We start from the raw sequence: 24,434 nt of genomic DNA on the forward strand, positions 1-24,434 counted from the left end.
GGCCTGTAACCTGAGCCCCACCACCCAGGGCCAAAGCTTTAGCCCTGGGACTCAGCAAGTCTAACACCAGCCCTGGCGACCCCATTAAAACTGGGTTGCGACCCACTTTGGAGTCCCGACCCATAGCTTGAGAACCGCTGCCATAGAATGAGGGTATTGCAGTAGAGCATTAAGTAACATGCCACATGTCTGTCATGTGGTGGTGATTTTCTCATCCTTTCCCAATGGGAAGCAGCATGTGTGGTGGAGTTTTTTGTTTTGGTAGGGTTTTTGGCTTTTTTAAATATATATGTTACTATCAATTTGTTAGAGAAGGCAATGTCAAATTGTATATAACTTTCTAATATGTCTTTGGCATTTAAAGACTGAATAAAAAAAACCTGATCCATTTGTTGTGCTACTGATGACAGTTGTTGCCATATAAAGTGGGTGAAGTGATCCTAATATGTGATAGTGCTGGTCTCCAAGCCCCCTCTTATCACTCCCGCTACTTCCCTATTTGTGCTCCTCAACTCGTCTGCCACACCAGACCCTTCTCCTACTCCTGACTCTCGACCTTTTCCCACCATGCTCCCGATACTTGGATTGCCCTGGATGGTTGGCTGCCTTCCGTGCATCTCTTGTAAGTACATAAATATAACAAACAAACAAAGGTGGTTTTTTGGCTCTGTCATGATGGACTGGGGAGACACGTAGGCTGGTTCTGGACATATTCCTGCCTTTGAGAGAGAAATTATTCAAATTAATAGTATTTCATACCTTACTTTTAGAGTGTCCTGAAAAGGAACAAAAAACCTGGCTTGTGCCTGATTGTGGTACATTTTAAGGCATCAAGCAGCAGCAAAAGGGTGAGTTTCTGAAAAATAAATCCTTTTTTCTGTTGCTTTTTATATTAGAAATTCAGCTCCTGTCTTTGGCAGACTCTGATGGCTAAAACAGTAGTGCAAGAGTTGCAGCACAAGAGCCACGAGGGTATAAACTAAACTGTTTGGTGGGGGAAGGGATTATTAGCCATACTGTGTCAAACTTCATTTTAACACCCATTTGTCATGATTAGCACTTTAAATATAGGAAGCGTAACACCTGCAGCCCTTCAATGACAGTGTTCAGAACTCTCAATAAACATCCTTTCTACCTTCCAGTGGTCTGCCAGCAAAGACCAGACTTCATATTCCTGAGTTTGTGTATGGCTTTCTTACCTTAATCATAATTTTGTTATTTCGTTGTTGGGCCTTCTTTATACATCATAAAGAACTGAAAACCACAAGGCCAATATTTAAAGCAGTCCTTTGCAGGCTGTGTGTGTGTGTGTGTGTGACACCACCACTTTTAATTGCAGGACAGCAGCCCTCATGATAATCTTACCAAGGCCAGCCCTGTGCTTAGAAGGTTTTGCCTGGATATGGATATTGGTGTACCATGCCAGCAAAGTGCTTCCAGTATAGAGCTGGCCTAAGGGTGTCAACAGAGAGTTATACCAGAATAACTGTCAGTTTAAATTCAAACCTTTAGATTATACTGAAAAAGTTTCCTTTGCAGACAAGGTCTTATTCTCCAGCAGTGGTGGGGTAAATTATTGAAGAGGTGTTAACAGTAACTTCTGCAGTCTCCAGTGGCCTTGGCTGGCAGGTGAGTACAATGATGATTGCGAAGCAGGATGAAGTGATGGGTTTCTCTAGATGTCTGTGGGTGAGGCGACAAGGTGGAGGTATCAATATTTAATTGTTCCAGGTCAGGGAGGGAGGTGCAGGGCAGTGCGTAGCTAAAAAGAACAGCAACTTTCTAAATTCCTGGTTTAGTAAGAGTCTGCATTTGACATTTGATGATGTGGTTTAGCATTATTGGTTTTGGGGTTTTTTTTAAGTGCACTTCTAGGAATAAAATATAATGGATGAGGTCATCATAATGTAGAAGTAAAATGCTGATGAACCTGAAACAGCAAGAAAGTTACTCTCATCCATTAACAAGCAAGGTAACATTATTCCAAAGCTATTGGGATGTTACTTAGAAAAAAATAAATTAATGAAAGTTAAAGAAATACATAGGGTTTGACACACACTCCAAAGCAAGGAAGGGCAGTGGTAGCACTGAAAGCTAGTGCCTAGATGCCATGGTGATTGGTGATCTACAAATATCAGCAAGAGAGAATAAACTTTTTAGCTCACTGCATCATGCACAGGTATTACACTATCTACAATGAAGTGTTGGGTTGACCTGGTGGACAATGAATGCATGTGCCCACATTTAGAGTCTTTATTTGGTGTTTGCTGTATTACCTCATGTTCTATGCTGATGGCACAGGTGTAAATGGGACCTTTTATTTAGAATTAACCTATATTAATGTCTCAGTGGTTGGTCATGAATCATGACATTTTTGGGAGCAGAGCACAATTTACATGGGCTGTAAACAATCATTTTCTTTAAAATCTCCCAATTCCTCACCTTTCCGAGAAGGAAGATGCCTTCATGCTGCAAATGAATGCTCTGCTCTTTCGTTTTGACTTCAGCAGGGTGGACTATAGAACTGGCAGCTTTTGTGTAAACTTCCACATTCATCTTATGTCTTACATTAACAAACTCCCAGATTTCTTTGGCCCCCAAGCCCTGCTTTTTAAATTTTAATTTAGACCCCTTACTTTGCTGATTCTGGAAAAAGAGACAGATGCATTGGTGTAACATGGGTGGGGGAGAATTTACTTGGATTGTAAGCTCTCTGGAGTAGGGACCGTCTCTTCATTCTGTTGTACAGTCCTTAGCACAATGGGGTCCTGGTCCATGGTTGGGGCTCTTAAGTGCTACCACAATACAAATAATAGATCATAATAAAGTCCCAAACTACTGATAGAACGAATAACCAGGACTTTGTGTTTTCAGAAATTATATTCTAAAAAAAAAAGGGGTGGTCTTTTTCATCAAACACATATTAAACGTCCAGTTTTCTACATATTGCTCAATCTGGGTGAGTGATTATTGCTCGTGCTGCCCTTACTCTATCAAATTTTACAGATGTAATTTCACATAATATTGAAGTGAACTTTACCACATGGAAATTGCCAGGATCACTCCTCTCTTCTTGAGCATCTGTATTGTATTTTCCCAGTCCTCCAAAAGGCTTCAGAAATAATATTAATAACAATACTTGTTGGTTTTGTTAGTAGAGCCCCTTAGCCTATGCTGCATGAAATCTTGACCTACTTCTTTATATATTCAACTTTTTCATGTTCCCTTAACTACTTTTTATCAATAGCTATTTTTACAAGGTCTTTCTTTGCCCTTCTTAATTGCCCAAACTTGTGTCTAACAACAAAAAATAAACAGTTCAATATGTCAATCAGTGTAGTCATGAACTGCATCCTCCTCACTAATTGACCTACTTTCTCTCCCAGTGTTTCTTTATCCCTGGATATATTTGCAAAAGCACGTAGATCTGAATCTAGACCTTGAAGTCTTAATTTAATCAGGTTGCTACAGTGTTTGTTATTACTGAATATGTGGGCACTGTTTAAATTATTTTTAAAAAATCAAAAAAAAAATCACCATTTTAGGAAGGCACAATCACTGTCCCAAAGAACTCTCAATCCAAGCCCTGACTGTGATCGGTACAGAGCCTCATCAAAGTCAGTGAGGCCCCCCGTATGGGTTCAGCAATCCGTCAATTTGGATCGTAATGCAGAATCAGGGCCTAAATAGACAAAAGCAGAAAACAGCTGTGCGGGTTCACAGATTGATACTGTTATTCCTCACTTAAGTCCCAGTTAACATTGTTTCATTGCTGATCAATTAGAGAACATGCTCATTTAAAGTTGTGCAATGCTCCCTTATAACGTCGTTTGGCAGCTGCCTGCTTTGTCCACTGCATGTAGGAAGAGCAGCCTGATGCAGCTAGCTGATGGGGGCTTGGAACCAGGCAGCCCACCTATCAGCCTCCAAGTTCCCTGTGCAGCAGCCACCCAGCAGGCTATCAGTTGCCAGCAGTTCAGCTGTCCCTCCTCTCACTGCCATGTGCTGCTCCTGCCCTCTGCCTTGGAGCTGTTCCCTGAGCCTCCTGCTTGCTGTGCAAGTGCAGGGAAGAGGGGTGCTAATGTCAGTGTGCCCCCTCCCCCTGCTTCTTTACCCTATCTCCACAGAGCGGGGGACGATGACACAACAGGGCTCAGGATGGAGGGAGCTTGCTGGCAGCAGCTGCTGTCTCAACTTGCTGATCTACTTAAAAAGGCAGTGTACTTAGAGTGGGGTCAGAGTACTTAAAGTGGAAATGCGCATATCTCTCTCTCTCTCTCTCACTCACACACACAATGTATCTCTCTCTCTCTCACACTCGGTTGGTCTCCCTCTCTTTTATATATAGTATATATTTATACACACACACCTTCGGTGTGTCTGTCTCTCTCTCTCTCACATTCTCACACACACCCATGGTGTGTGTCTGTCTCTCTCTCTCTCACACTCGCACCCCCCCGTCAAGGTTTCTCCCCCACTCTGAACTCTAGGGTACAGATGTGGGGACCTGCATGAAAACCTCCTAAGCTTACTTTTACCAGCTTAGGTTAAAACTTCCCCAAGGTACAAATTAATTTTATCTTTTGTCCTTGGAATAACCACTGCCACCACCAAACTCTAACTGGGTTTACTGGGAAACGTAGTTTGGACACGTCTTTCCCCCCAAAATCCTCCCAACCCTTGCACCCCACTTCCTGGGAAAGGTTTGGTAAAAATCCTCACCAATTTGCATAGGTGACCACAGACCCAAACCTTTGGATCTGAGAACAATGAAAAAGCATTCAGTTTTCTTACAAGAAGACTTTTAATAGAAATAGAAGTAAAGGAATCACCCCTGTAAAATCAGGATGGTAGATACCTTACAGGGTAATTAGATTCAAAACGTAGAGAATCCCTCTAGGCAAAACCTTAAGTTACAAAAAAGACACACAGACAGAAATAGTTATTCTATTCAGCACAATTCTTTTCTCAGCCATTTAAAAAAATCATAATCTAACGCATACCTAGCTAGATTACTTACTAAAGTTCTAAGACTCCATTCCTGGTCTATCCCCAGCAAAAGCAGCATATAGACAGAGACACAGACCCTTTATTTCTCTCCCTCCTCCAAGCTTTTGAAAGTATCTTGTCTCCTCATTGGTCATTTTGGTCAGGTGCCAGCGAGGTTACCTTTAGCTTCTTAACCCTTTACAGGTGAGAGGATTTTTCCTCTCGCCAAGACGGATTTTAAAGGGGTTTACCCTTCCCTTTATATTTATGACACCCCCGCCAGCACTTTGGAAAGTGGAGGGAGGGGTGCACTCCAGTGGGATAGCATGGGTTCATCATCCCGTTCAGTTTCCACAGGGAATATTTGCAGCCACTGCCATTCTGAATCTCCTCCCTCTGTTTGTGCTGCCTTCTGGCGTGTGAGGCTACATTAACGACAATGTGTTAACCCTTGAGGTCTCAGCTCAGTGCGAGTTCATCATTTGGCAGTAAGGCATTCCCTGGGAAATATCCCACCCTCTGACTCCACCACCTCAACCAAGCTTCACAATCATCATTGCTGTGTATAGTATTAAATTGTTTGTTTAAAACTTATACTGTGTGTGTGTGTGTGTGTGTGTGTGTGTGTGTGTGTGTGTGTGTGTAAATAAAAATATACTCTCTTGTTTGGTGAAAAAAATTTCCCTGGAACCTAACCCCCCGCCCATTTACATTAATTCTTATGGGGAAATTGGATTCATTTAACATCGTTTCGCTTAAAGTAGTATTTTTCAGGAACATAACTACAACGTTAAGCGAGGAGTTACTGTAATTCAAGGCCAGAAGGGACGGTTAGATCATCTAATCTGACCTCCTGTATATCACAGGCTATTACATTTCACCCAGTTACCCCTGTATGGAGCCCAATAACTTGTCTGGCTAAAGCATATTTTCCAAAAAAGCATCCAGTCTTGATGTGAAGACATCAAGAGACAGACAGTCCACCACTTCCCTTGGAAGTTTGAAGGTGATTAAATAGCAGAACAATATTAATTATTTGTGCCAGTGAATTTGTCTGGTTTCAGTTTCCAGCCATTGGTATTTGTTAGGCCTTTAACTGATTGATAGTACTAAAGGGCTCTTTAGTATTGGTATTTTCTTCTCCTGAAGGTTCTTGTACATGGTAATCAAGTCACCTCTCAATTTTCTTTTTGATAAACTAAGCAGACAGAGCTCTTCGTCTCTTACTGTAAAACATTTTCTCCAGCCCTTGAAACATTTTTGTGGCTCCATGCTGCACCCTCTCCAATTTTTTCAACATCCTTTTTAGTGTGTGAACACGATCACTGTGCACGGTACTCTGGCATTAGTCTCACTAGTGCCCATATACGGAGGGCAGGTCTACACTTAAAACGCTGTAGCTGCGCCAATGCTGCTCTTGTTCATTTTATTCCCAAAAACCAACAGCTAGTGTCTGGCATCAAATCTGCTGCCAGGATGATAATTTATCCATTATGCTGGACTATGCTGTGACTAAATGAATTGGGCAGAAAGAGGGAGGATAACTCTGGGATAAATCAGTTTGTTGCTACGAGTGGGGTCAGGAATTAAAGATTTTCCCAATTTTCTATCTTGTGTATGGATTTTAAAACTTACTCTTTGTCAAGTTTCTTTTTAATATATTCTTTTGCTCATTAAAAACAAAACTCTCTGGAGAAGCAACGGCAAAAAAGGGGGCGAGAAACAAAGTTTGGTTCCCAGTACAAATTTAGTCAGTGAGAAAAGAAAGATGAGGCACTTATAAAACAAATACCCTTCCAGGTGTCAACAGACATGTTTATTATTTTATGGCATTTGATCTGTGAGCACACAAAACCCTTTGCAAACAGATAATTGGCCACGGTGGTCCAAGATGGATGGAAATAGTCATGTCCACAGTTCTGTAAAAATGTGAAGATGTGGTTTTCAAAGCTAACTGCTAATGGAGGTTTTCTCATAAGTGTAGCTGATATCCTTGCAGACATTTTTCCCATCACTGAGTTTTTGGGGAACCAGAGTAATGCTTTTGTGTACTCATATTTTACTTAGCTTCCTGTATGTGTTTCTGTTGCTTCCTCTTCTGTGTTGTGCAGATATTATCTGTCACTGGACTTATTTTCTTCTGCATCCTTCCTGTGTGCACTGCTTTGGAGAACCAATCTGCTCCATTACTGGTAAGTTTAACATTCACCATCTTTAGTGTTCCTGATAAGTTTGGCTTCACGTATTGTCACTAACTGCCATATGGGATCAGACCAGTGGTTTGATAACTTGTCTTTGACAGAGATCAGTACCAGATGGCCTCAATAGCGTATTGTGGTAATGAGTTCCACAGGCTAATTATAAGCCAGGTCTAAATAATAATGACTTCTTAATCTTGAAGTACCCACATCCAAAGTGTCTCAGGCCTCAAAACTTAAAGAAGGCAGCATTTTTGAAAGTATTCCTGCAATTCAGCCACTACCCCACACTTCACAATTCATAAACCATGCTGCCTCCTCTGAGCAGGCAGAGCCGCCTCCTGTTTTCAATCAAATACGTTCTGATCATTACCTGCTGCTGTAAACTGGCTCAGAATGCACACCTAAGAGTCAATTTCACCAAACAATTCAGATCACTTTAGCCTCCACTGCACATACACAATAGCAAATGGAACAGAAAAGAAACCCACTAAAATAGAAACCTACCTCCTCATGCCCCAGTGTGCTTCCATTTAGGGAATTACACAACATTTTAGGGAAAAAAGCCATGTACTTTGTTGCCAGAGTGAAGCTAATGTTTATCAGACGTTTGAGAAATTGGGCAGGGGGAGGGACAATCAAGCTTCTCACATTTTTTTTTAATTATTCTGTATAGTCATAAAGGGTTGAAGCATTTGTAACAACCCCCTTCCCTCCCCCCTCCACCCCCCTCACGCTCCACCAAGATGTTATGCTGAGTGATGCACAGGGAATTCATTCAGACAGGAGGCCTTTAATAACAACATTTTGGGAAAAAAATATAAGATGCCCTTATGTCCACATTCAGAATGGTCATCTGATGTCACTAGAAGGTCACTTAAACGTTTGCATTTAGAAGTGTAACAACAGTAGGTGCATCACAGATCCTTTGGCTGCATTAATTTTTGCCTTGTCCTCTGAAAGCATGAAAACAGCACAGTGTTAACATACCATTTGCTCCCTTCCTTAGTCAAGCCCGTTTATGCCTGAAGTGTTTGTTTAAGTCAAGGAGAAATGATTAGAGAACAATGAATTACCTAATATTGTGGGTAAAGTTACGTAGATAGCATGATAAATGTGATTCAACAACTACAATAAGTAGCTACTTAAAGGTTTACTTTCCCACTTCCACATACTGCCACTGTGTTCTGGGAGATAGGCAATGGCACCACCATTTATCAGTAGTCCCTTAATTTGGGCTCAGTGATTCTGACCTCTCTTGTGACGGCTCAATCCCATTGATATTAATGGCTGTTCCAAGCAAATGTCCAAAAGCAGAATGTCGCCCTCAGTGCTATTTTCCCTAAGCCAAATCCTGGGGTCTTTACTGAGGAAATATCAGGCCCTGACTACCTTCACCACCCCCCTGCAGGGAAGGCTGGGCTTTGGATACTCCTCTTGGCTTGGGAGTTGCTGGAGGATGGGGCAGGGACGGAAAAGCATCACGGAAGGTGGCTGTGGTGGGAAAGGAGCTGGGGGAGGCCCATTCAACCTAGGGCCGCCAGGCCTGGCTTGGAACGCCCCGGTGAGGGGGCATCTGCCCAGTGCAATGCCCTTGGCCGCTGGAGAAGGCGCAGCGTTTCCCGCCCTCCCACCAGAGCTGTGTCGAACGCCCAGCGCTTCCACGGGCCGGGCAGCCCACGGGCTCCTGCAGGCAGCCGCAGCTCCCGGAGCGCTCCCAGAGAGCAGGCGTGGGCAGCGCCGCAAGGGTTAACTCCCCTCGCCTCCCCTGCCTGGGCAGCCAGCCCCGCCGGCGGGGCCGGGCTGCGAGGGGTGAGCGCAGCCAGCTCACGCCCTCGGCCGGAGCCGGGCGCTGCTGCCAAACTCGCCTGGCTCTGCGCGGGCAGGCGGCCCCCGCCCGTCCTGCCCCCGCCCCTTTCGCGGGATGCCGGGGCGGGCAGACGCCGGGCTCCCACCAGCGGGGCAAGCGGGACGGCGACTGCACCCAGCAGGTGGCCGGCGGTGAGTAGCTGCCGCGGCGGGGGCGGGGGGTGCCGCGGCCGGGCTGGGCTGTCGGAGCCGCTAGCCCGCGAGCCCAGCTGCGGAAAGTCCCTCTGGGCAGGGGCCGCGCGGAGTCCAGCCCTGGCCGGCCGCAGCTCCGCGGGGACCGGGCGGGGGCTGCGGCTGCTCGGGGAGCGGGATGTGCTGGGGACCTCTCCGGGGCAAGTCGTGCCCGCAGTGAAGTCACTGGGAAAACACCCACTGGCGCCAGCATTTCACCCAATTCCCCTATGACAGTGGCTGAAACTTTCAAATCCAGGCCGGGGCGGGGTGGGTCTGTAATACCTCCCCTGGTGTTACATTGGAAGGGAGCTATGGACCTAGATCCCCCCGGCACTGCTTTGAAAAGCCCAACCGCTGACTATTGTAGCTTGACTGTCAAACACAGGTAGTGGCTGATCTGTCCGCGGGAAATTGACCACCAAAATCTCTGCTCCTGCACAAGGCACTTTGTTATTCGTGATTGCAGTCCAGTTGTGATACCACAGCGATGGGTGCACTATGAGAACCTGGATAGCTAGAACAAATAGCTCAAGCCATGCAATGCGTAATCAGTACCTGCTCTCGGATAACGTGAATATCTGTGCTCAGAAATCTAATCACCTGGAATTCTATTCTAGACACATTGTTCTGCAGCGTTTTGCCCATTGTCAGGATAGATAAGCATTATCTCACTAGGAGGAGCAAGTATTTCGCACCTTATTTCAAACCTACCTTTCTGAAAAGCCTGATACTGATATTGGCAGCAGGGGTGGCACATTACAAGAGTACCTTTTTGATAAAATTATTAATGCTATGACTATGAAATAAACTACTTAGTGTAAGCACTCAGTTAAGCCATAACAGCAAAACGTGTGCTTCCTGTGTTGACCTGTTAAGAATAAATTAATAATTTAAAAAGATGATGTGAACTAATGTACTGTGAAATCTATACCACTTACTGGTGAATGGAAGGGCAAGTCACTTATTTAAACAAGTCATTGTTTTAAAGACTTATACTCACTAGCAGCTGTGTGAAATTGCAGTTCTTTGTTTACAAATTATTGCATGATTTGGCACAAATAACTGTTGCAACACTCTCATCATCGCTGGCGATAGTGATTAGTTTACACAACTTAATGTAAATATGACCATATATTTTTCGGTTGTCTATTATGCAAATATTTGAATTTACAGGTATCGCATTTCCACAACTCATGCATCAGCAGACTAGTCACTACAATATTATGTTAATTAAAATGTTATTTTACTCCAAATAAAATGTTTTAGCTGTTTTAGATAAATTGCTGCTTCAGGCTTGGGCTTCATTAAAGAACGTGGCAACTTTCCACAAATGAAAAGTAAACTGAAAAAGAGCAATGACATTAATTTGCTATATGTGTTTGTCAAGGGTGTACTTGAGGAAACATTGCTTCTTCGTATTTTATTTTTCTCTGCAATGGAGGGTCAGGCAGGTAGGCATATTATCCATCCTGCTGTAATGAAAATTTAGAAGAGAACATTGTATGGGCTGTAATACATTGCTCCTTACGCTTGGAACGCTGTTTAATCCAGAATGGCCATTTGTAGCCAGACATGTAACTTTTGTGCTATAACACTGAGAAAACCGGCAAGCATTTTGGTTTTTGTCCTCCTTTATGCAGTTCTCAGAAGTATGTCAGAAAATGTGATATTGTGCAAAAATGAGAGTTGGCTAGGTCACCGTCAATGTTTTTTATTTTAATTTCAGTGCAATTTAATCAGGAGCGTTCAGCAACAATGAAACAGCTGCTATCAGCATGAAGGGATCATATTTATTGGTTTCTGTCAGTAATGTGAGCAGGGGTGCTGGAATCATTTGTACAGTGGGGGTGCTGAGAGCCACTGAACCAAACTGTAAACACTGTATCTGATGGAAATCACTTCAAGCACCCCTAGTTCTAGCACCTATGAATGTGAGAGACCTGTGTGTTTAAAAAACAGACTCTGCATGCCTGCCCTCTTGATGCTATTGTGAAGTCCAGTAATTTCTGGAACCTCCCCGCCCCCCCGGACACAACTGTACATTATCAGCTACCCAAATACAGCTTCTGAGTTTGATGGATCAGTGCTGCACACGACACAAATCAAGACAATGTTTTCCCTGGCATATATGTGATGTAGTAGAAGATAGACGCAGTAAGACCAAATCTACTGGAAGTTGCTTTGGAAAATGGTTTGCATATTTTATCTTCCTTTTGGGGGGGGGCATGTAAGGAAAAGTTATCTGTTCCTCCCTGAGCTATAGTTATTCTCATAATAAGTCAGATTCATGGCCATATATCTTCTGATTTCAAATGACATGATTCTGAGGAAAAGCCAGAGCTGAGGAGACATGCATGTTATGTCACCTACAATTATGTACCTACCATAGATCAAAGTCCTCTCCTTGAGGGATGATAAAAGCAATCCTATCCAAAGAATCACGTTAGTTTAATTGTACTGATTACATTTTCTTTTAAGGGAGGCTTTGTTTCTGGGTGGGTTGGGTGTTCATTGTACATTAGTTATGCACAAAACAGTAAATAATTAAAGTAGAATTGTTGATCATCAGTAAGTGGGGCAGAAAGGACGGAAGAACAGAATGGTATGTGTGCTCTACAGCCTAAAAGCCAGAGGACAGGTATTTGTAAAATATGCCTGAAAAAATGTAACAAAATATAAAAGCTGTCTGATTGGCTTTTAAATATTTAAAATGCTGTGATTGTTTCCACATTTAAAGGATAGCCTGCCAGCTCCTTTCAGAGCCCCACTTGGGAAGACTTTAAAGGAAAGCTTTGCTATGAAGTTTTTATTTTGGACTCCATATGGAGACTTCCTAAACCATAATTTCAGAAGATCTTAAATTACCAAAGCCTGGAACCTAATCTTGTGGTAACTAGTGAGTTACTGGGTATCTGCCTTTAACAGTTTTCTGTAGTGGATCAGAGCATTGCAAATGACTCTGTGATAAGGTAGCTTTAAACTAGACATTAATAAAGTTTAAGGGCTCAAAGAGCCTAAACTTCAGACTAGGTCTGCCTTGGTAACACTATTTTAAACGTGCCTTGCAGCTCTAGATCTTCCATCTTAGTCTGCAACTTCCTATAAAGGAACAGAAGTATCATTCGCACAGAATAGCACTTTCCACTTGAGTCCCAATAATATTGCTACCTGCATTAGATATAAATCATTATCAGTCTTCTGTACAAGTTGCTGTGGGTGGCTGGTAGCATTGCTCTGACGGCCCATGCAATTACATATTTAGTTTTGATCTGTAATCTATCTTGGGAGAGAATAGGGTATAGAAATGTAGTAGTCTTTTCTTAAGGACCTTTGTTGACTCTACATGTGTTGGGTACAATACAAGGCTATTTGCTAAATAATAAAACCTCAGATGTTAGGCACCAAAGACAATAACTCAAGGACAAATGACTTATGTTGTTCATACATCAAATTGTGATGCCATATGGATTTTTAACTAAAAAAAAAAAAAAAGTATGCTTTAAAAACTACATTACCTCAGAAATGCATAGGGTTGTCACAGGAATCTAGGGCTCTCTAATTAGAGAATAATTCCAAATTAATATTACATAGGTGAAACATTTTAATGGAAACAGCAATAAAGCTATTCAAAATTGGACATAAAAAGGTTAGGAGTAAGAGCTTAAAATATTATCTGGTTACACTTTTTACAGCCCTTTTGTCTTCCAATTTGTGCAAGCTGGGTTTTTTAAATAATGCTTTTTAAAAAGTATATTCCCAGTTCCATGAAAAATGAACTAAGTATCACAAAATTCCAACCACAGAGAATTCTAAAGGTATCAACTAAGATGCTAAAAATGAATCTTCTGAGATCCTGTGCTTCTCCAGATTCTTCCATACAAAGGTCGTGTCAATTCCCAGGGATAGTAACATAGAAAAGCCATTATTGTAACTTCTGAGACATTCTGGGATGAGCTTACATGTTTTTTAGTTCCAAATAGATAGGTCATGATTTTTGTAAATTGAAACTTGTTTTGAGACTTTCTCTTTCAGTTGTACTTATAATCTATTGATTGATTATTTTTAAAAGATCAAGTTAATTTAAAAAACAAACCCCAAAGTGTTTACCTCTTTAAATTCCCTGTTATGGTTACATATTAACATTTTTGGCTTCTGCTGCATTACACACCCTTCTTTGTTCTTTTTGAGCTGAATGCATTTCTTGGGTTATTGGTGCAATCATGCTGTTGGGTTATTTCAGATGCGTCCAGGTGGAGTTTAGAAAACGCATTAGCTCACACTTGGGTAAATGGATATTGTTTTTATATGTAGATTGAACAGCGTGGTCCCTACCAGTCTTCATTTTTTCCAAACTTCAGTTTTTGAAACCAATCTCAGGAGGAGGGCATTCTATAATGTCTTTACAACATTGGAAAGTAAAGGAGCTATGGCATCAATTTTCTAACCAGAAAAATGAAGGGCAGCTTACAGACTGAAAGCACATTATATCTTTGTGAAGTAGAAGAGACAGAAAGCTCCTTTTTCTGGGAATGACTATGCAAGCAAGATCTCTCATTGAGGCAGTACTCCCTAAGGCATAACCTGAAGTTCTGACAATAGCAGTTTGGACAATGATTGCCTAGGCAATCTCTTCAGTAATAATGTTCTGAGCTCCATCTGCAGCACCCTGTTAACATCTTTCTCAGTTTTACCTTTACCCATATATGTGGCTAGATATCACTGGTGCTCAGCACTGCTTTGCAAGCTCCAATGACTGCTTAATTAGAAGAACTGTGAGGTATGAGAGTTCAGGAGGCTTGTCCCAGCTATTTGGCCAAAATAGAGACAACTCAGTGCCATAAATAATAGTTTCTATTTGTGAAGCACATTTCTTCATTGGATTTCCAGGTGCTTTATGTATGTCTCTATTTATATAGATATCCATCTATTATCACCATTTTACTGATGGTGAAACAGAGGCACAGAGAGGTTAAGGATTTGATGAAGGACACATAGTGAGTCTGTCACAATTGGGAATAAAACACCGTCTCCCAACTCCTACTCTGGTGTTCTAACCACTTAACCACACTGAAGCCTTACAACAGCTCTTAAACATACTGGGACAATTTCCCCCCATATTTATTCTGGTGATTTTAAATGGGATTTCGCTAGTGTAAATGGACTGAGAATTTGGCTAAATGTGTGTGAGAAGCTGATTTGGGCACTCCGTGTTTATCCAAACTATTATGGCAATGAGATTATCCAGAGTTACATTACACAGGTAAAAGAAAAGGGCTAGAAAACCCTCATGCTTCTGCTTATAAACCAAGGTCCAGCTGATGGGGGTTAGGAAGAAACCTCCTCAAGAGGTTGGTTATTACATGACTGTGGCCTGTGAGGTTTCTTGCACTTTCCTCTTAAGTATCTGGTATTAGTCTCCATCAGAAACAGGATTCCTCTCCTCTAATCTGGTATAGCAGTTCCTGTTAGATAATTGAAAGTGTATAGTTCTTTTTTGTGTTGCTGTGTTATGGTCCTGCCAATGTGGAAAAAAATCCTATTGAGCAACATATACTACTGCTGAAGGTAATGCTCAATCTCGGGGGAGCGGTTGGGGGGGAAACACTGAAGGTATTGAGTTCTAGAAATTGGTGGTTTGACCTCAAAATATGATATGTTGTAATGATCTTCCTGTTTCCAACCTTTTTCTGAGCTAGCTGCCATGGAAGGAGGGAATAGGGATGACATAATTTTCAACTCATGACTGCGGTGTAGACCTAGCGCAGGCTTTCTCTTGCCAGAAATTGAGAACATCCTCAAATTAAGAGCTGTAGGAAGGAGACCCTTTATTTTGAGAAGGGGTGTGTGTGTGTGTGTGTGAGAGAGAGAGAGAGAGAGAGACTGATTCAGAACTAGCATAAGAAGGCAGATTTCTAGGCACATAAGCATTACCTTTTGCACTTTTTATGTGTTACAGTGGATGGAAAATGCTCCATCCTTCTCAGATTTTTTTTTTTTTTTAAAAAGAGAAGCTATAAAATATCAAATGCTCAAAGAGCATAAATGTGCAATAACTTCTTAAAGCATTGTTGTCATGTTAAACCAGCCATGTCAAAAATTACCTGCAACTAGACAAACCATAGCCACAACATCTCACCTTGTCAGCCTCTTTTTGGCCTCCTGCCACCTAATCATCTTCCAATCTTATCTGGTAACAGTGCTAAGCAAGTAAATTAGAGTTCACATCTACTCTAGGTAAAAAGACGTATTTTAGATATGTTAACTAATGTGTTTAACATATATTAAATCCTGTGAAGACAAGTACATTGTTGTTGTTGTTAGCTGGTCAGAGTAAATTCTAGTGGGGAATCAGCCAGTGGGAGTCAAAGGATTCAGTTTTCTTTGTATTCATCCCGCACCCGGGCTGGGTGTTCCTTTTCTCCACCCATTCTTCCCAGTTGGCCTCTCCTGCCATGTTATTCAGCCTGGAAGGGCAGTTGAGATGTTCCCCCTAACCCAGAGGTTCTCAAACTGGGGGTTGGGACCCCTCGGGGTTGCAAGGTTATTACATGGGGGGTCACGAGCTGTCAGCCTCCACCGCAAATCCTACTTTGCCTCCAGCATTTATAATGGTGTTAAATATATAAAAAAGTGTTTTTAATTTATTAGTGGGGTCACACTCGGAGACTTGCTATGTGAAAGGGGTCACAAGTACAAAAGTTTGAGAACCACTGCCCTAAGCCATCCTTTGTTCATTCTCAGTGTCCTCTGGTTAACAAGGTTCCCTGCTTTTCAATTCTTCAGTCTTTCCCTCACATTGAGCTCTTTTTCTCCTGGTTCCTGCTTGTGATTTGTGTGTGTGTGGGGTGGGGAGTAATGTGTAGGGAGAACAGGAACAGATTGGCAGTGTTAGAGTAGCATGCATACAGCTCCTGTGACCACGGCAATAATGGGCAGAGAGGAAAGGGGGTGAGAGGAGCAGAGGGATAAAAGCATAAAGGTGTGCTTTGGTGAAAGGGGCATGGGCAGACCTTAGTTTGGTATATATTTTGTAGTCTGGAAAGTGGTAATCTAGCCTATTCCACTAGTTTACAGGCTGGGCGTATGGCATCTTTACTTACAAGCTGTTGAATAAACTACCAAGTGGGGAGTGCTATGGAGTGGCAGTCTGCACCGTGCCCTGGTGTGTTCAGCGAAGTTCCATTGCCCTCACACTCTTTGTGCCTGACTTCTCTGGAGGTTTTAACCTGAGTCCAGTCTGGAGCATTGGTCTCCAGCTCTGCTGCATGGCAGTGAATTATTGCATTGGTATTTAGTTTAGGGCAGTGTTTATAAAGAGGATGGTGCTCAGAAGAGGTGGGGCGGGGCCTGGGGGTGAGCGGGGCGGCTTGGGGGTCCACGAAAAAATTTAAATAAAAATGTGGGTCCTCGGGTTGCTAAAGTTTGAGAACCGCTGATCTAGTCTGACCTCCTGCACATCGCAGGCCACAGACCATCTCCCGCCCACTCATGTAATAGGTCCATAACCTCTGGCTAAGTTACCGAAGTCCTCAAATCTTGACTGTAAAGGCTTCAAGAACAGCGAATCCATCAACAAGTGACCCGTGCCCCATGCTGCAGAGGAAGGTGAAAAAGCTCCAGGGTCTCTGCCTATATGACCTGAGAAAAATTCTTTCCCAACACCAAATATGGTGATCTGTTAGATCTTGGCCATATGGGCGAGATCCACCAGCCAGACACCTGGGAAAGAATTCTCTATAGTAACTCAGACCCCTCCCCTCTAGTGTCCCATCTCCGGCCATTAGCAATATTTGTTAATAGCAGTCACAGATGAGCCATAGGCAATTGTAGGCAATCTCATCATACCATCCCCTCCATACATTTTCCAAACTCAATCTTGAAACAAGTTCAATTTTTTTGCCCCCACTACTCCCCTTGGAAGGATGTTCCAGATTTTGCTCCTCTGATATCTTTGTCAAATTTGATATCTTTGCCAAATTTCATACCTAAACTTATTGATGACCAGCTTATATCCATTTGTTGTTCTTTGAGTGATTCCTCATATTGATTCCAATTAGATGCGCGTGGACAGTTTTTCCCCTAGCAGCCCCCGTCGGGTCAGCTGTGGAGCCTCTGGAGTAGTGGCTCTATTGCGCTCTATATATGATCCTGCCGACCCGGCGCCTCCTCAGTTCCTTCTTACCACCAGTGTCTTGCTCAGCAAGTTCTCCACCTTTCCCTAGCTCTATTTAATTGTGTTCGTTTCCTTAGTTAGTTTAGTTAGTTATTAGGTAGTGTAGTGTTAATAGTTTGCTGTTGGGAGTTGGGGGGTCCCCCTGCACCCCAACTGTGCTCTCCCTGGAGACGCAGGGCATGCTTAAGTCCCAGGGATTCAAACCCTGCAAGTCCTGCAACAAGCCTATGCCAATGGGCGACCCCCACGACACTTGCTTAAAGTGTCGGGGGAAACCCATCAGGTGGATAAGTACAGGATTTGCAAAGGGTTTAGCCTGAGAACAAAGAAGGAGCAGGACTTTAGACTGAGGCAGCTCCTCATGGAGGCGGCACTTAGACCGCAACCAGCGTCGGCGCGGCGGCACTCAGCACTGAGCGCATCGGCGCGTAGTGCCTCGGCAGCGGCAGAGACGGCACCGCAGAAGGACTCTGGACCAGACCCGCGGCACCTCCGCTCTCTGGTGCAGAAGCAATCAGAGACGATTCAGCACTGGTCCCATTCCCCGGTTCAGAAGCAGCACCGGAAACAAGTGAGCAGTGGTTCCCCAGCTTCAGGACCCAACCCCTCGGAACCGGCCAATGGGGCACGTGCTAGGGAGGAGCCCCCAGTGCCAAAAACTTCGGAGCCAGCACCGTCTACTTCGGTCCCACAAAGGGAGATTTTGAGTCCGGTGCAATGGGATTCACCATGTTAGGTGGTGGTGGAGGTACAACTGCCTTCCACCCCAGACACATTTGAGGCCGCGAGAGACCTCATAGACATGACGGCACTGCAGTCCCCGGCGAATCCATTGGTTGGTTGTACTCATGGTGCCGGTCTGACTCGCGGCACCGCTCCAAGTCCTGCAAGTGCTCCCGTTCATGGCATCGATTGCCATCGTGCAGCAGGTCCCAGTCCCAGTGCAGTCTGTCTTGGGACCGTTCCCAGTCATTGCGCAGATCCCACTTGTGGCACCACTCTCCAGCCTCGCGGCACAGCTCCCCAGCCCAACAAAGCCCAGCACCGCCCTGGCCCTTGTGGTCTTGGTCCACATCTTTGGGCTCAGAGATGGGGAGCAGGCCCAATGCAAGCTGGCAAGGGGCAGACCAGACTGGTATGGCACCATGGCCCGCACAGTGGCAGGAGCCAGTACAGGGGCCATTTTGAACCCTTTGGGTGTACCACCAGGTACAGGGAATCCAGTCCAGGGACTCCCGTTCAGTGGCATCCGAGGCAAGGGTCCCGGAGGCAGCAGCCAGCCATCCCACTGCGGAGGAGTTACCAGCCTTACCACCTCCCCCGGAACCCATCCCTGTTCCTCAGCCTGACCCTGGATTAGAGGCAGGACAGGAGGTACCAGATGACCAGGAAGGACAGGAGGACCCAGTTCCTCCTCTGGCCTCCTCGTCATCCTCCCTGGATGAGGCTGTGACGGGCACCTCCACCTCTAGGCCTCCCCCTATAGATAGCTGTGCCCACCAGGAACTGCTATGCAGGTTGGCATGGAATATGAACCTGCAGGCCGAGGAGGTGGTAGAGTCTGAGGATCGTATGGTGGATATCCTGGCACCAGAAGCACCATCTAGGGTCCCTCTACCGCTCATCAAAACTGTCCAGGCAAATGCCAAGACCATTTATCAGACTCCGGCCTCCATCCCTCCCACCGCCAAGGGGGCGGAGAGGAAATATTTCATTCCCCCTAGGGTACGAATACCTATTCATGCACCCGCAGCCCTGTTCCCTGGTGGTGGCTGCAGTGAATGAGGAGGAGAGGCAGGGGCAGCAACCTTGGATGCCTGGATTTATTTGGGTGCAAAGTATACTCCACAGGGTGCTTTCAACTCAGGATTGCCAATCAGCAGGCAATCCTGAGTAGATACAACTTCAACTCCTGGAACTCTGTGCTGAAGTTTAAGGAATTCATACCAGTAGAGTCCAAAGAGGAGTTTGGGGCTATTGTCGAGGAGGGCAAGGCAGTGGCATGGACCTCTTTACAAGCCTCGCTGGATGCTGTGGACTTGGCGGCAGTCACCTTGTCCTCAGGAATTGCCATGAGGAGTAGCTCATGGCTGCAGGCCTCGGGGCTCCTGCCCGAGATTCAACAAACTATGCAGGACCTGCCTTTCGATGGGGTGGGTCCGTTTGCTGAACAGACAGACTCGAGGCTGCATAGCCTAAAGGATTCCAGGGCTACAATGAACTCCTTGGGTATGCACACCCTGGCAACCCAAAGAATGCCCTTTAAGCCCCGACAGCAGCAACAGTAGTCATATCCTCCTCAGCCGCAGCAGGATCCCTACGGACGCAAGGGCAGAAATGGCAGGCGCGAGCCCTCCCATCCTCAGTCTGGGCAGGGCCAGGGCCTGACTTTTTACTTTCATCAGGCTCAAAGCAGTCATTTTGAAGGCAGTCATTTTGAGCACCAGTCTCAGCACCGGATCCTTCCCCGTGTTTTCTGAATAATCTATCCCTCTTCTACTGTGCTTGGTCCCAAATAACATAGGACTGCTGGGTCCTTCGCATGGTAGAAATGGGATATTCTCTCCAAATTTGCTCCTACCCTCCCTCCCAGCCCCCTTCCCCATCCCTCTTCAAAGACCCTTCTCGCTAGCAGCTCCTTACCCAGGAGGTGTAGTCCCTTCTCACCATAGGAGTGGTGAAAGAGGTTCCTCAGGAGCTAAGGCAAGAGTCTCAAACTCAAATGACCACGAGGGCCACATGAGGACTAGTGCATTGGCCCGAGGGCCGCATCACTGACACCCCCCACTTGCTGCCCCGGGCCCTGCCTCCACTCCACCCCTTCCATGAGACCTTGCCCCTCCCCTGCCTCTTCCCATCCCTTCCCTGCCCCCATTCCAACCCCTTCCCCGTAATCCCCACCCCAACTCTGCCCCCTCCCTGCCCCCAGGAGGTGCAGGAGGGCTGCGGGGTGTGGTGGGGGCTCAGGGCAGGGAGTTGAGGTGCAGGAGGTGTGCAGGGTACGGCAGGGGGCTCAGGGCATGGAGTTGGGGTGTGGGGTGCAGGAGGGGGTCGGGGTGCAGGGTGTGGCAGGGGGCTCCGGGCAGGGGGTTGGGGTGCAGGAGGAGTGCGGGGTGCAGCAAGGGACGGGCAGGGAGTTGAGGTGTGGGGTGCAGAAGGGGCTCAGAGTGTGGGCTCTGGCCCGGCGCTGCTTATCTAGAGTGGCTCCAGGGTGGCAGTGGCGCGCACCAGGGCCAAGGCAGGCTTGCTGCCTGCCTGCCTGCCCTGGCCCCGCGCCACTCTGCTCCGCTCCAGGAAGCAGCTGGAACCATGTCCCTGGGGGTTGGGGGGGGCTCATGGCTCCGTGTGCTGCTCTTGCCACTCCTCCAGGTATCTCCCCCAAAGCTTCCATTGGCCGCGGTTCCCCGTTCCCGGCCAATGGGAGCTGCGGGGGGCAGTGCCTGGAAGCGAGCGCAATGCACGGAGCCCTCTGACACCCCCGGGGCCGCAGGGGCATGGTTCCGGCCACGTCAGGGAGTGGTGCGGGGCTCATGGTGCCACGGGGTAGGCAGAAGGGCGGGGGGGCGCGGGGAGCTTGGCGGGCCGCACGAAAGAACCCGCAGGCCGCGTGTTTGAGATCCCTGGGGGAAAGGGATTCTACTCCTGCTATTTCCTAATCCCCAAGGCAAAGGGGCGGTCTCCGACCCATTCTAGACCTGCGAGGACTCAACGAATTTATGGTGAAGCTGAAGTTCCGTATGGTCTCCCTGAGCACAGTTATCCCTTCCCTGGATCCGGGACACTGGTACGCCGCCCTTGATGTGAAAGACGCATACTTTTACATAGCCATTCGCCCGGTGCACAGGCGATTTCTAAGGTTCGTGGTCAACCACAAACACGATCAGTTCATGGTCTTCCCATTTGGTCTGTCGACAGCCCCCCGAGTTTTCACCAAGGGCATGTCCGTCGTAGCAGCCTTCCTTCGCAAGAGACAGGGATACCCCAACCTTGACGACTGGCTGCTCAGGGGGCACGCAAGGAGCAGGTGGAATCTCAGGTCCGGTTCATCAGATCCACTTTCGAGAGACTGGGCCGCCTCCTCAATGTGAACAAGTCAACCTTGTCTCTGACCCAGAGAACAGAGTCCATCGGAGCTGTGCTGGACTCTGCGCAGGCATCAGCGTTTCTGCCAGACACACGATTCCAAGCCATGTCAAACATCATTCACGGCCTCAGGCGATTCCCAATCACTACTGCAAGGGGTTGCCTACGTCTCCTCAGCCACATGGCAGCCTGCACTTCTGTGGTCAGGCATGCCAGGCTGAAGCTCAGATCCCTGCAAGCGTGGCTTGTGTCGGCCTATCGCCCGGGGCGCGACAACCTGGACTTTGTGCTCTGGTACAATCACTACTTACTCGAGTCCCTCCAATGATGGCTTGACCCTCGGATGGTATGTGAAGGAGTCCCCTTCAACAGCCCCCAGCCCTCCTTGTCCCTGGTAATGGATGCGTCAGCTCTGGGTTGGGGTGTGCATTTGGGAAATCTACAAATGCAGGACCTATGGTCTTGGGATGAGCTCTCTCCTCGTATCAACATCAAGGAGCTCAGGGCGGTACGTCTAGCATGCCAAGCTTTTTGGGCCCGGCTGCAAGGCCAGTGCATGGCAGTGGGGACGGACAACACCACTGCCATGTTTTACATCAACAAGCAAGGTGGAGCCCGTTCCTCACCCTGTGTCAAGAAGCCCTCAGGCTCTGGGAGTTCTGCATAGCCCACTCCATTCACCTGCAAGCATCCTATCTCCCAGGGGCTCAGAACGACCTGGCAGACCACCTCAACAGATCATTCTGCAATCACGAGTGGTCTGGATGTCATACACTCCATCTTCCAAAGGTGGGGGTTTCCCCAGGTCGATCTATTTGCCATCCGCAGCAACAAGAAGTGCTCAATGTTCTGCTTCTTCCAGAATCACAGCCCGGGCTCGGTCACGGACGTGTTTCTGTTACCCTGGAGAGGCTGCCTGTTGTACGCCTTTCCCCCGTTCCCTCTGGCGCATAAGGTCCTTCTCAAGGTAAGCAGGGACAGAGCGGAGGTAATTCCGGTGGCCTCGACAACACTGGTACACTACGCTCTTGGAACTGTCAGTGGATGCCCCAATTGCATTGCCATTCCACCCCGACCTGCTCACTCATGTCCACCCAGACCTCAAGTCTCCATCTCACGGCTTGGAAGCTTCATGGTTAAACCCCATGGAACTTCTGTGCTCTGAACTGAAAGGGAGGTCCTACTTGGCAGCAGGAAACCATCCACCAGGGCCACTTATCTAGCTAAGTGGAAGAAGTTCACTTGCTGGTGTGCCCAGCATCACGCACCTCCAATCCAGGTGCCTATACCACTCATCCTAGAGTACCTCCTAACCTAAAACAACAAGCATCATCCATCAAGGTACGCCTCACTGCTATTTCGGCCTTCCACCCAGGAGTATCTGGATGTTCCATATTTGCCAACCGCATGGTGAGATGTTTTTTCAAGGGCCTGGACTGCCTCCATCCCCAGATTAGACAGCCAGTCCCTGCTTGGGATCTTAACTTGGTCCTCTCCAAACTAATGGGGCCCCCATTTGAACTGCTAGTGACTTGCTCCTGCCTCTATTTTCGTACAAGGTAGCTTTTTTGGTTGCCATGTCCTCAGCACACAGGGTGTCTGAGTTGAAGGCCCTCACCTCTGACCCACCTTACACAGTCTTCCACAGAGATAAGGTGCAACTTAGGCCTCACCCGGCCTTTCTTCATAAAGTTGTGTCACATTTTCACACAAGTCAAGACATACCTGCCTGTTTTTTATCCTAAACCTTATGCCAGTAACTGCGAGCAGAAGCTGCACTCACTGGATTTCGGTGGGCACTGGCCTTCTACACTGAGTGCACTAAGTTGTTCAGAAAGTCAAACCAGCTATTCGTAGTGGTGGCAGACCGGATGAAAGGGCTCCCAGTATAATCGCAAAGAATATTTTCCTGGATCACGTCCTGCATCTGCATGTGCTATGAGTTAGCCAAAATCCCAGCTCCGACACTTACGGCACACTCCACATGGGCACAGGCCTAATCGGTGGCATTCCTGGCCCAAGTCCCAATCCAAGAAATCTGCAGGGCAGCAACTTTGTCCTAGGTGCATAAGTACACCTCTCATTACATCAGCATGCCAGAAATGATGCAGCTTTCAGCAGAGCGGTGCTCCAGTCAGCAATTCCATAACTCTGACCCCACAGCTTAGGTAAGGCTTGGGAGTCACCTAATTGGAATCGATATGAGCAATCACTTGAAGAGAGAATGGTTACTCACCTTCTCATAAGTGTTGTTCTTTGAGATGTGTTGCTCATGTCCATTCCAATACCCACCCACCTTCCCCTCTGTCGGAGTAGCCAGCAAGAAGGAGCTGAGGAGGCACCGGGACTGCAGGGTCATATATAGAGTGCTATGGAGGCGCCACTCCAGGGGGCTCCACAGCCCACCTAATGAGTGCTGCTAGGGGGAAAACTTTCCAATGACTCGGCATGCGCACGCCTAATTGGAATTGATGAGAGCAACATATCTCAAAGAACAACAGTTGCGAGAAGGAGAGTAACTGTTCTTTTTTAGGCTAACATTGGCCCTTAAATAACTCCCCAGCATTTATCCCTCTAATGTATTTATCGAGAGCAGTCATATCTTCCTTCAGTCTTTGTTTTGTTAGGCTAAGCAAGCAAAGTCTGTGAGTCTCCTCTCATAAGGGAGGTTTTCCATTCCTCTGTTCATCCTAGTAGCCCTCCTCTGCACCTGTTCCAGTTTGAATTAATCTTTCTTAAATATGGGAAACCAGAATGGCACACACTATTCCAGATGAGAACTCTCCAGTGCCTTGTATAATGGAAATACCACTTCCATATCCCTACTGGAAATACCTCAACTGATGCATCCTATCGTTAACTTTTTTCATGACTATGAGCATCATGATGGTGACTCATAGTCATCCTGTGATTGACCAATACACCCAGGTCTTTCTCCTTCTCTGTCA

At 46.3% G+C, this 24,434-nt stretch overlaps 1 protein-coding gene across 1 annotated transcript in view; it reads left to right on the forward strand.

The window, feature by feature from the left end:
* Positions 1-8,964: 8,964 nt before the first annotated feature.
* Positions 8,965-24,434, forward strand: part of LPAR3 (lysophosphatidic acid receptor 3) — a 36,406-nt gene continuing 20,936 nt past the window's right edge. Inside the window, exon 1 of the mRNA XM_037907630.2 lies at positions 8,965-9,188. The gene's annotated coding sequence lies outside the window, so the exon portion shown is untranslated. The remainder of the gene's footprint in view (positions 9,189-24,434) is intronic.

This window comes from Chelonia mydas, chromosome 8 (assembly GCF_015237465.2).
Source record: "Chelonia mydas isolate rCheMyd1 chromosome 8, rCheMyd1.pri.v2, whole genome shotgun sequence".
Lineage (NCBI taxonomy): Eukaryota > Metazoa > Chordata > Testudines > Cheloniidae > Chelonia > Chelonia mydas.